The sequence below is a fragment of the Castor canadensis genome, chromosome 5, assembly GCF_047511655.1.
Source record: "Castor canadensis chromosome 5, mCasCan1.hap1v2, whole genome shotgun sequence".
In the NCBI taxonomy this organism is placed as follows: Eukaryota; Metazoa; Chordata; class Mammalia; order Rodentia; family Castoridae; genus Castor; species Castor canadensis.
The window spans coordinates 62,353,741-62,367,378 of NC_133390.1; the positions used below are offsets into that span (position 1 = coordinate 62,353,741).

The 13,638-nt window shown below is 37.1% G+C and overlaps 1 protein-coding gene across 6 annotated transcripts in view; it reads left to right on the forward strand.

The window, feature by feature from the left end:
- The first annotated feature begins 1,479 nt into the window (after nt 1–1,479).
- Gramd1c (GRAM domain containing 1C) overlaps nt 1,480–13,638 on the forward strand; it is a 62,653-nt gene continuing 50,494 nt past the window's right edge. For 2 of the 6 annotated variants that reach the window (XM_074073172.1, XM_074073174.1), the window contains exon 1: nt 1,504–1,546. The gene's annotated coding sequence lies outside the window, so the exon portion shown is untranslated. Of the gene's footprint in view, nt 1,547–13,638 lie in introns of all 6 variants that reach the window. The other 4 variants (XM_074073175.1, XR_012447936.1, XM_074073173.1 and 1 more) reach the window with 4 other exon arrangements.

Below are 13,638 nucleotides of genomic sequence, written 5' to 3' on the forward strand. Positions count from 1 at the left end.
TTTCTTAAATCGTTTCCTTTGCAGTTCTTCAATCTTGATAATTTTTACTAATCCATCATGGACTTCACTGATTCTTTTTCTGCCATTTTAAATTTTCTGCTGAACCTCTCTAATGAATTCTTATTTCAGTGATTATAGTTTTCAGCTCCAAACTGTCCATCTGTTTCCTTAAAAAATAAATTCTATTTTTTAGATATTTTACTTCTTGAGTCAATATACTTCAGTTCTTTAAGCGTGGTTCTCTTTAGTTCTCTGAACATATTTATAATTGTTTTGATGCCCTTGACTGCTAAATCCAATGTCTGGAACCCTCAAAGACTGTTTTTATTGCCTCTTGATTTTTTCTTTCCTTGGTATGAGTCATATTTTCCTGGTTTTTTGCATATCTTACAGTTTTTATTGACAGTTTAGATAATATATTGTAGTATCTCTGGATTCTAAATGCATCATCCCTGTCCATAGGGTTGCCTTTGTTGATTTTTGTTTGTTTGTTTAGTAACTTGCCTAGAGTAAGTCTGTGTTTGTCCTTGGCATGCAGGAACTAATATCTCTGCTGAGTTTATCATTGTTTTTTCTTTTTAAGGCTGACTTTCTAGTAGTCTTCCCCTTTGTCAACCAGTGATTGCTCAATGATGTATTCAAATACATAGAGCCAATAGGCTTTTCCCTTCTGATGACAGATCTATGTGTAGATTGAGGAATAGATTGAAATTTCAGGTCAAGTTTGCTCTTGTTTCCATGCTCTCTTTAGGCCTTTTGTGTCGGGAATGTACAGATAACTTAGACTGTCTCTTGTCTCTTGTAGCCTCTATTTAGTGGGGAGAGAGTATCTGGAGAGTCTGTCTATGGTTGCTTGTCCTTTAGGACCTCCCTGTGAGTCTCTTGCTAGTCTTCCAGTCTGTTTGCTCCTGTTGGGACTGTACCCTCATACTTGCTTCAATAGCTCCAGGGTTTTCCTTTTTTCTTCTGGGCACAGATTTTCTGCTTTCCACTCCAAATCAGCCCAACCCTCTCTGTCAACACAGCTGCAAGATTTCATGGCCTGCTCCACATTCCTAGAATGATCATGCTGCCTTACCTATAGAGGAAGGGTTATAGGAGCAGTCCAGAAAGAGTGCAGCATGTATCTGACATCCTTATCCAGGTCAGTAGATTCTCATGAAAAATAAGCTTCTCAGTTTATTGTATACCTTTGGTCAATTTCCAGTCATTTGAAATTATTGTTTTTAACTTTTTTTCCAGCTATGTATTTGTTTTTGCAGAGAAGATAGCCAACTCCCCATTGTATTAGAAATAGTTTCTTCTGCTTTTTTTCTTTAAATTTTTTAAAAATTGTTTTTCTTATTTAAGGACATACAAAATATTGCATAGAAAGCATATCACTTAAAATTCCATTAAAGATTCATTTTCTAAGACATTACAATTATAATTAAATGAAAGTTTAATTATTTTATCATTGCAGATTTCCAGTTCCACCTATAAAGACAGGAATGAGGACTACAAAAGACAGTTCACACATCTCCGTGATACAGAGAGCCGATAGCAGGTAACAACAGATTGAACACAAAAAAACTATCTCTATCCCATCAAAATAGAAGTGGAAGTGACAGTATATGTAGAAAATTTAAGCCTAGTTTTCAAGATAAGCACCATCTTATCATTCACAATTAGACAACATAAAATTAAGTTGTAATTTGGTTACTTTTTTTTGTGGTTTGAACTCAAGTCTTCATACTTGATAGGCAGGCACTCTGCCACTTAAGCCACTCTACCAGCAAGTTGTAAGTTGGGAGGTATGATTACTGACTTAGAAGAATATTAAATACTGAGAAAATAGAACTAAGAAGAAATGGTTTGTAGTTTCTCTGGTACTTGCATCATGTGATTTTGGAGGGAAAATTTAAACCTGATGTTTAATATGTGTGAACTTTTCCCAGAAAACTACACTCTTTAACAAATGTACTCACAGAGCAATTTAATCGAGTGTTCTAGGATAAATCACTATTCATGCTATTGTTATATGGACTTTTTTTTTTTGAAGTAGGATTTAAGAGGAAAAATGTAGTCATTTTTCTTATGGAGTTGCTTTATTTTTTGTATAAGCTTATTATAGATTTATGACAATAAAATATTAGAACTAGGTTCTAGTTTTAGTACTTATTTAGTTTAAAACATGAAGAGAATCTTGAGTTTGAGGTCAGGATTGGACTGTGTATCAAGACCTTGTCCCAAAACAAAACAACTACTGCAATAAGCAAAAAAATCACCAAGAATATCAGGAATCCTAACTATGACAGTGAAGCTAACTGTATTACAAATGAGTGACAGGGTGGCACTCGAGGATGGGTTTATATATATAGTCACCCCTTGGTATCCCCAGGGGATTGGTTCCAGGACACTCCTTCAGATACTGAAGCCTGTGGATGTGCAAGTCCCTTACATAAAGTGGTGTAGTATTTGCATATTTCCTAAGCACAGTCTCCTGTGTACTTTAAATCTTCTCTAGATTACTTATACCTAATATAATGTAAATGATATGTTAATAGTTAATATATATTGTTCAGGGGATAATGACATGAAAAAGTTTGTACATATTCAGTACAGATGCAGTTTTTTTTAAAAAAAGACATTTGTATTTGCAGTTAGTTTAATCTGGGATGTGGAACTTGTGGGTTTGGAGGGCTGACTTTGTACATCTATTCCCTAGTTCTGTCTGCCAAGAGGGGTTTAAAAATGATATACTGTAGTAGGAATGAGCATGTCCTGGGCCCAGATCTTGTTTTCTAAATATCATTCTTCAATAAAAGGAATCAGAACTCCTTGAAGAAATAGCCTAGTTCAGGACTTAAGCAGTGAGTGTCCAAGACAATGAGGCTGGAGCATCTTGTAATGCCAGAAAGTAAAGAACTGTGTTAAGAAAGAAGACAGGCACCAACTTCAAAAGGCTCCCCATGATCAAAGCTAGAATATATTGAGCAGCAAAATAACAATAATTTTGGCTTAAAACCTGAAGAATAAAATAAGTACCCATGAGTCTGTTCTGTTATAAATAAGTGACTGAATAATTAAAGAGGAGAAGTCACACTGTTCCAGGGAATTTCATGTATCCCTAGGTAATTTATATGCACATTAAAATTTGAGTTGCCCTGATCTAGGGAATTAAGTATGTATCTAGAATTGAAAGCCTTACTAGGTTTTCTGCACCTATAATGGTGAGTCAAGTCTCTAAAGTATTTTAACCAATCCTTGAATATTGATCAAACTAATTTTACCATTGTTAACATTGGTTTACCATCCAATCACTAATGAACAAACCACTGATTTCACCAATGAAACCCGTTTCTAATCTGTGTGTGCTAATCAAACATTTGCTACCAAACATTGATAATCATAGTTGAAGGGCTTATAGCAGCCTCTGATAGAGTGTAGTCCTTCTAATTAAATTATTACATATTTCATCTCAAATGTAAATCTGTAATTAAGGCAACTAGCTGTCCCTGAACAATTTCTAAAAATTTTCTTTAGCAAGAGTATATGTATCTACTTTTTCACTCCTACTATTCATTTGTGCTTTCTTACTCATCTTGTTTAATTTTGGCCAAAGAAGTATATATTAAAATTAAAAACATATTTGATCTGCAATTCTACTTCTAGAAAAATGGTATTATGGTTGGGGTATATATTAATACCCCAACACTTCTGGCCTGTCATGAGTATGTGTAGAGGGAAGCTCTGGGGTTGAAGAGAACCTTGATGGTAGTTGGAAATTGGACTGGAATACATTGAAAGGCACTGGCAGAATCATAATGTAAGTTACTTAAAGAATCTACAAACTCAGGCTGGGTGACTCACATCTATAATACCAGCTACTAAGGAGGTGGAGAATGGAAGGATCACAGTACAAGGCCAGATCAGGCAAAAAGTTAGTCAATGAACCTGTCTCAATCAATAAGCTGAGCATTGTAGCACTCGCCTGTCATCCCAACTGTCTGGGAGGGAAAGGTAGGAGGATCAGGGTCTAAGGCTGGCCCTGGGCAAAAGCACAAGGCCCTACCTAAACAATAACTAAAGCATAAAGGAATGGAGGTGTGGTTCAAGTGATAGAGTGCTTGCCTAGCAAGCAAAAGCCCTGAGTTCAAATCCCAGTAATACCAGCAACAATAACTAAAAAGAAGCTATAATCTCAATTTTTATTAGTCAACAGTCTACCCAATAAAAAGCTCAGATGTTTTCTTATATAGTTTTATTTATCTTTGAAAAAACATTTATACTGTTAAAAAAAGAGTAAAAAATTCCCAATTTGGTTTAGGAGTTATTTTAACCTTGAAATGAATTGGGGCTGGTTGGTGAGGGTTGGGGGAAAGGGGAAAGAATGTGTGCCAAATGTACATGGCTTATATAGTCTTGTGTTGTCCTTTCATATTATGAATGGAGGACTAGACTGATTTAACAGTTGAGTGGGTTGCCTCTGAAAGTGTGTATCTCTGTTTAGCCAAGAGAGCTCCCTTGTCTGTGTGAAAAGATAGAAAGAAGGCAAGACAACCAATGCGTCGTCACTCTGTGCAGAGAGAAGGAAACAGATTGGAATTTCCATCCTATGTTAGTTGGCTTTCTACTACAGTGCCAGAATTCTTGAGATAATGTACTTTCAGTGAGGAAGGGTTGATTTGGCCTCATGGTTTCAGAGCTTTCAGTCCAAATTCCTTGGCTCCTTTGCTTTTGCACCTGTGGCAGGGAGCATGTGATAGAGCAAAGCTGCTCACCTCATGGTGGCCAGGAAGCGGTGAGAGAGAGAGTGAGTGAGAGAGAAGAGAGAGGAAGAACAAGAGGGAGAGGAAGAGGTGAGAGAAGGGGGAGAGCGAAAGAGGGAGGAAAGAGAGAAGGGGGAGAGGGAGAAGGGGGAGACAGGGAGAGAGAAAGAAGAAGAGAGAGGGAAACAGGGGGAAACAGTTGCCTGCTGAGCGACTCCCACGTGTTTCTTTGATCAGTGTTTGGGAACAGCACTTCTAACAATTTGGCGCCCAATGTGGGGCAAACATTGTTGCCATGGAGATCACAGGGATCCCCTTCTCAGAGGAGACACATCCTGCTGCCTAGTTGCTGCAGCTTCAGAGTGGGGAGATCTGTCATCCCCTGACCAACAATGAACCCAAGGTTTAGCGTCACTCAGCAATGTGGGGAAGGGGCCCTTATAGAAAACATCGTGGTGGTCAAGCAATCCTATGCATAGGCCAAGGTAAGAAATGCCACTGGGTGACAAAGTATTCCTTGGTGACCAGGTTCAAAGCACATGAGCAGCGTTTAGACACCTCCGGGAATTAGGGAGATTGATCACCTACTGGGTTTTCTCACCAGCTAGATAGACCAGGATGGGGAAAAACACAAGTAAAAAGAAAGCACTTTGGGTAAAATGCAAGAAACCTCCAGTACTGGGGGGTGAGAGGGGGTAGTTGAGCTTTTCCTGGGGAAATAGCCAAAACTGAGGCTAAGGGATGGGTAACAAAAATTCATTTCCACAGAGGGAAACTCACAAGAGAGGGATGGGTAACAAAAATTCAGTTCCACAAAGGGAAACTCACAAGAGAATAGATGCATCATCCACCATTAACCAGATAGCCCTCTAGGTATGGTTTAAAAAGTTTTTTCTGAGAGTGCATTCTAATTTTGTGTGTGTGTGTGTGTGTGCGTGCGTGCTTGTGTGTGTATGTATGTGTATGTAAGCATCTTCAAAATGGTTCTGAAACTGTTGTTATAAGGTTAATGTGATATTCAAGGTAACAAAAAAAACCCAGGGTGTTTGTGTTAAAGATCTCTGTTATACACTGCTTAAACTTTTTACATATGAATATGTAAACATCTTGAGGATGGTTCTTATTATAGAATCAGTGTAAAAAATTGTTACTTTTACTCTGTTCTACTGCTACTTTTAAGAAAACCAGTTTTCAAACTTATTTCAATCAGGTCTCACTAGGATACAGGCATTCAGGGGTTGGCACTATGTTTCAGACCAGAAAGAAAAAGGGGACCACAGCCTGCAGCAGGAATCTTGAAATTTGGGTAGTTAAAAAATGATCTTAGCCTGTTTCATTCTGTCATAAATAAAATCTGGGATTTAATTCTCTCTTATAATATATGGATCTATTAACAAATGGGCTTTCTCTAAATTGTTTTTATACAAAAAAAATAATTTTAAGGTTGTTTTCTGTCTGGTCTTTTCATGTAGATATAAGACTCTAAGTTAAAAGGTTTTATGAGTTATTTTCAACAAGTAACAAAAAATATATAAAAGGTATTAAGGATATGGTTTTTTAAAATAAAAAGCTAAAAATAAAAAAAGGATTATATGAAAAAGGTTTGTCCTCAAAATTGTCTCAAAATAGAAGAAAAAAGAGGATAAAGACAAGCTCCCCCAGGGGATACAAAATAAGTTGTCATAAAGGTACAGAGCAAGTTGTCATAAAAAGATGGAGCTTATAAATGCTGATGTAAGTGATTGAGTTGACTAAAATCCAGTTACATTAAAGATTTTGTAAGGTCAAAATTTAATGGACTGATGTTAAACTAAAACTTAATTCTCTAAGCTCATAACAAGGCTATCTTAAAAATATTGTATTGTCCTTGATAACATTTACAAAAAAACTGTCTTAAAAAAGGTTTTTGTTTTGTCAAGATAACTGTCAGGAATTTTTGGTGCTAAAGATTAATCCAAAAATTTATCAAGACAACAACAGTTTATTAAAACATAAAGAGACAATAGGCAGCTGAGCACCAGGGGTGCTGCTGCACTGATATAAGGATTGAGACAGATTTACTTATGTAAAACAAAGTAAAAAAAACAAAAACAAAAACAAAGCCAAAGTGCACCCTCCAGATAGGATAAAGAAAAGAAAAAAAACAAAAAACAAAAAAACAAGACCTCAAAAAAGAGCACTACATTGGAGGTCAAGACCTCCAGTTTTTATTAGAGTCAACAGAGTGGAGATGTTAGTCCTACTCCTTCCTCATGTTGGGCAGAGGGACTTTTTGGCCTGGGATGTCCAGATTAGGCCTGTTATTTTAAGGGGGTTCCATTGACTACAGGTTGGTGGGATCCTGCTATATGTCATGGGCCATCTGTTAATATAAAAGATCTGGGATGTGATCCCTTATCAACATCTGAGCCATGATTCTTGGCTATTAGGTTTCCTAACTCCACACTTAGTGCACATAAATATTTACCTGTGTTCTCTGGTGATTCTTGTCAGGGTTTTGACTACTGAGGTAACTAAGTCATAATTAAATAAAAGTTCATTTAAGAGTTGATTTATGTAAAATTTTCTAGATGACCTCATAATTGTTGTTAAATAATTAAACAACTATTAAACTGTTAAATAGTTAAACAACTCTTGTCTTGGGTGATTCAAATGCAGTTGGTACCCTATATGTGTCTTTGGGCTATTTGGGGTCACTGACACTGTTCTCCAACCCCTCCCCACAACTGATGAGAAAATCTAAGGTTTTACTTCAAGAGCAACAACTAAACTAATATGTATATATAAACTCTATAGCGCTGTAATGCTGTTGCTGGTTCCTGTATATTAAATATGTTTATGTTTTTCAAGTATATCAAGTCTTCTAAAATACAAGATTTAGATAAACACGGTAACAAAAAGTTAATGGTACTGATACAATGTTCTGTTAGTTGCTAAATTGTCCATCAGAATTTTAACTATGGCTCTTTTAAGTTTTTGTCATTATAGTTCTGATCCTCTGTGGCATTTACAATCAAGTCTATGAAAAATGACTCTAGTGTCAACCAGGTTAGCTTTTTGTATGCCTGCTTTTGTTGGATTTCGTTATGTACTGTCCTTGTTTAGAAGCCCACTGCCAAAGAATCATGCCTTCTAAGCCTCTTTTTAGCTTAAATTTGTCCAAAAGGGTCTAGTTGGCACTGACTCCACCTAATCTGCTCATTACTTCCCCAACCCCTACATGGGACCAAAATCAACCAAACAAACAAAAATCTAAAAAAGAGAAAATCCTCATAATGAGGGAAGAAAATGGCCAGTCAAGAAAGATCTTCAGTCTAAGGCCATACCACCCTAAACATGCCCAATCTCTCTGGTCTCAGAAGCTACATAGCGTCAGGCCTGCTTAGTACTTGGATGGGAGACAGATCTTCAGAGGAGACTGCTCAGAGACAAGCAACTTGGAGATAAGGGGGGAATGCCATCAAAGTTCAAATGAAGTCGCTTGTGCCAGACCTCTCAAAAATAACCAAAGCCGAGAGGATTGAGGAAATAGTTCTTAAGCATGTGTGGCTATCTGGCATTAAAGCCCTTCCAGGCACAAACTCATATTTTTTAGACGGGGTCTTCTACTTAAATAGAGACAAAGTGAGTATTTTTACTGACTCTAGACATGTCCTTTGATACATAAAGATGTTAAGCAATGTTTAAAAATGTTTTTCTGGGACATATACACTGATAATGTATTGTTGCTGTGGTAATTCTACTCAGCACAAGAAAAAAACCCCACAGGTTCAGACATTTAAAAAATGTACTATAGCCAACGCTTTCTGCTACAAGTATGAGAAAAAAAAATTAATCTTGACTACTGTCACTAACCTGGTTCCTCCCTCTTCTTGGCCCCTGGTTTCTTAATCTGCTTGTTAAGTTTGTTTCATCAAGGTTGGAGACAATCAAGCTCCAGACGGTGATGTAGATAAAGCCACACATGCCAAAGACCTCCTCCTGATACTATGGACTCTTTGGCAGACCCCCTTTGAGACACTAACTGACTATCCAGGGACCCCTTGAGTTAATGCCCCCTTTCCTGACAGAAGTCAGGGTTACCTCTAGAAAGGGGCAAATATAAAGAGACAAATGTAAAAAAGAAAAAAGACAAGGATGTCCCTGGTGATGTAAATGTAAAGGGACAGATGACAAAAGTAACTTTGTTTTAGATAAAGGAGACAAAAAGACATACTTAAAAACAAAACACTTAAAAAGACATGACAAACCAGCTTCGCATACAGTGCTGAGCAAAACATACTCCCCCAAAATAAACAAAAAGAGGTCTCACCAAAATAATGAGCAGTAGTCATAAAATATAGATAACAAGCCTCAAGTACAGGATGAACTAAGAAGGCCCTCTTAAAATGTACAGTCTGTCTGATAAGGATAGGGGCAACTAGATGGTCAGGCTTAACAAAAAGTCAATTAATACTATCTAAGTTTAAAGAAAAGAGCTATAAATAAAAAGAAAGGGGGGAACTGTGAAAATCGACTAAAGTTAGGTCTTTTCTGTCAAAGGAGTTAATGTAAAACTATCACTGTGTAGATGCCAGCTAACTTCTTACATGTTTTGTGAAAACGTTGCTTGACCTTGCAAGGTTCTTGTGGTCAAAGAGCTGTTTATCACCAGATGTCCTAATCTCAAACTGCTTGCTTAAAGGTGAATATTGCCCCAAAGAATTTTCTTGTTCTTCCTGCTTCGAGGTCCCCCTTACCCCACGTGCCCCCTTTTCTAAGCAACCAATTGCAAAAATTGTGAACCCAAACCCGTCCATCAGGATGAGGGACAGAGAGAGATAAACGAGCTGACTCCACTCTCAGTGTGTTCTGCCTATCAGACTCTGGACTGTGGCTGCACCCTTTTGCAGAAGTAAAACTTTTCTTTTTGCCTTGCTGAGCAACTCCTGCATGTTTCTTTGACCAATGTCTGCGAATGGCATTTCTAACAATAATAAACCTTATTTCCTTTTCCTCAAAACCCTGATCTCCTTATTTGTGAATTGGCATTGTGGCCAGGAAAATGACTTTCCAATAACAATTACTAAAATAAAGTTCTTTTTTGTTGGTATTGGGGCTTGAACTCAGGGCTTTGAGCCTGCTAGACAAGTTCTCTACCACTTGAGCCATGCCACCAGCCCCAAAATAAATCTTGGCAGTTGGGGCCATTCAGTTTTGCCAAAATTGATCATGTAATGGCTAGTAAATTGATGTAAATACATAGATCAGAGTGGCCTAAGTTGCTTGATTAATTAATTTTAATGTAACATTCTAGTAGCCATTATAAAGTTTTAAAACAAAATAATTTTGACATTTTCTTATTCCATTTTAGGTGATTCAAATTGTTAGTATGATTCAAGTCAGGTAAAATATTGCCTCCTGAAATGAGGTTTTTACTGTTGTACATATTCATTTATCAGGGAAATTGGGAGAAAAAAAGAGTAAAATCTTTTTGTTTTTTAAAGAAAATGTTCTATTTCTTGTATAGGATATATTGTCTTTGCCATTTCTAAAAAGGCCATTTTACTGAGATATATACTTGTTATGATAACACACGTACTTTAGGGACTCCGTTTTTTTAAGCCACTGAAATGTCTGTAATGTATATCAAATAATCTTCAGTTAAATTATTTCAAGTGGGTACCAGTGCTTTTAATATACCTAATATAAAATAATGCAGTGTGACCTACAGACTATGTGCACTAACATCACCTGAGATCCTGTTAGACACTCAGACACTTGACCCTGCCCCAGCCCTACTCAGTCAGAGCTTTGAGCCAGGGGCCTCGCAGTCTGTGTTTTAATAATTTGGCCAAGTACCTGAAGTCTGAGAAGCACTGAAATGATTAAATGTTTCAGTGGCTTAGACAAAATTTCATGACACCTCACAGTGACCTTTAGCTCAATCTCTGTTTGGGAGATTTATACCAGTAAATGAGTAACTTAATCTGTTTAATTATTTACTAGGAATTTTTGTTTGATGGCATCTCAGTTTTGTTTTTTTTTTAACTGAAGGAAACATTGCGAAAGACTAATTTGCTCAGTTTTTAGTATTTGCTTGGAAATTTAACACAAATTTTAATATTTTGAGGTTTATGCAACTTTTTTCTAAAGTTATGAATTACTGTATAGAATTTTAGGATTTGGTAGTTAACTAAGTCACCTCACAGCAGCCCTTTATATCTTGTATTATCAGTAATTTAGTAATACTGTTTATATTAGCCACAGAGTCAAATCTTACTATTAGAGGTATGATAGCTACTTGTTCTGTAGGCAATGATTTTGGTAGGCTGTGACTGTTTACAGAAGACTGCTTTTTCTTTTTTAAACTGAAGATTTGATTTTGCTAGATTTTAGTGTTCAGATGGAGAGGATCAGCTTTGAATCTGACTTAAATGTATACAAGTTTCTGAGATCTTTTTAACCACTGTCTTATTCTTGTCCAATGTCTAATCAATCAGCAATAACCCATCAGTGCTACTGTTGCCAGCAGGGGTGGTGTCTGTGGTCAGAAGACTTCCAAATTCTTTGTGTCCTTTGGGGAAGACTCCCATCATAGGATACGGGGGTGTAAATGGAGTTTATTAAAAGTTAGGTTAGGGAATTACAAAAGGGAGCATGGTAGGTGCAAGTGGAATCTGGAGGCAGAGCATATGTCTCTTCTCCAGGTTTTAAAATGTATTCAAGGTTTATGCTAAGGGAGGGACCAGGTGATTCTCATCCAAAATCAGTGAGTAGGGAAGGGTGTGGGTAGTTCCCAGCCAGGTGAGGGCGGTCCCAAGCCAGAGCATGGTCAATCTGAGATGCAATTTTAAGTTTCTATCAGTCCTGAACTTTCCCTAATTTTAGCCTGCCTCACTACTTCTTAAAGGTCTCTGAATCTCATTATTTGTGTCTCCTAATATTTCTACTTCTGGTCTGAACCACTATCAACTTTTCCCTGGACTTCCAGCTGACTTACTTGAATCCATTTTCAGAGTATAAATAAAGTGGTTTTTAATAATAAATAACCCATCATGTCCCTTGCACTTAAAGCTCATCAGTGGGTTCTCACAGAGTCTGTTCTACTGTGGTCTGTGAGACCTTACAGCATCTAGCTTCTCTGTCTTCTCTTCTTTGGCCCAAAGGTCACCTGTTTTCATTGAGTTCCTCTAGTGTGCTATGTCTTCTTCTACCCTGGGGCCTTTGCATGTGCTCTTCCTCATGATCCTGCTGGCTCTATTGATCTCAGCCTTTAGTTTAAAGATCCCATTCTCAGGGCAGTCCTTCCTGATAATGCTCTTCTCACACTCTTTACCCCTTACCTACATTGCTCTTGTTATAAGCTTTCATAGCTTTCTCTACTTTTGGTCATTATCCTACTTATCTTTGTTGTATTTATTAATGACTCACATTCTCTCTGTACTGTTTCATTATCATGCAAATCATTTCTGGTAACTACTAGTATACAACAAAATATCTAGCATATAATGTCGGAAGTATATGGATGGATGAATGAATGAACTAATGAACAAAGTGATGACTTTCCATGTGTCCAAGTAGCATAAGGTTTATGCAGTGGCCAGTTGTCTTTTTTGTGAATGAGCTGCTCCTTATTCTACTCTTCAGAGGGACATTTTGCTTCAGGGACGACTGTATCTTTCAGAAAACTGGTTGTGTTTCTATAGCAACATCTTTACATGGGAAACTATGGTAAGATGTATTTTTGCATTTGACTTGTTGATACAAATAATTATGTAGGTAGAACTATATATAGTCCTCTTTAAAACAATGTATTTTAGATGTAAATTCACAAATATTTCACAAAGTAAATTCACACATATTTGTGCATCTATACTTATATATGTGTAAATATATTTATTTGTTGTATGCATAAATTTGTAGTATATTTTTCTAAGTTAATATTTTGAGCCCCATTTGTACTTATTTAATATAGTAAGAGAAAGGATTCAGTTTGAAAAAAGATTGAACATTTGTCTTTTGGCTCTCCAACCATGTCTTACTTAAAGACTGAATTTTGCTTGTGTGTTTGTTAATGTGGAATCTGACACCCACATCATGTCTTTTCATACTAAGGTTAGATAAAGGAGTTGATGGGGAGAATGCTGAAGGAAAGAATGTCTGACTGCTGACCTTGGTTTGCATAGAGAACACAAGCACATGCTTATTAACTCTTAAAGTTTTCCAACTGAATATTCTTTTTTTTTTTTTCATTTTTCTTTTATTATTCATATGTGCATACAAGGCTTGGTTCATTTCTCCCCCCTGCCCCCACCCCCTCCCTTACCACCCACTCTGCCCCCTCCCTCTCCCCCCCCCTCAATACCCAGCAGAAACTATTTTGCCCTTATTTCTAATTTTCTTGTAGAGAGAGTATAAGCAATAATAGGAAGGAGCAAGGGTTTTTGCTGGTTGAGATAAGGATAGCTATACAGGGCATTGACTCACATTGATTTCCTGTGCATGGGTGTTACCTTCTAGGTTAATTCTTTTTGATCTAACCTTTTCTCTAGTACCTGTTCCCCTTTCCCTATTGGCCTCAGTTGCTTTAAGGTATCTGCTTTAGTTTCTCTGCGTTAAGGGCAACAAATGCTAGCTAGTTTTTTAGGTGTCTTACCTATCCTCACCCCTCCCTTGTGTGCTCTCGCTTTTATCATGTGCTCATAGTCCAATCCCCTTGTTGTGTTTGCCCTTGATCTAATGTCCACATATGAGGGAGAACATACGATTTTTGGTTTTTTGAGCCAGGCTAACCTCACTCAGAATGATATTCTCCAATTCCATCCATTTACCAGCAAATGATAACATTTCGTTCTTCTTCATGGCTGCATAAAATTCCATTGTGTATAGATACCACATTTTCTTA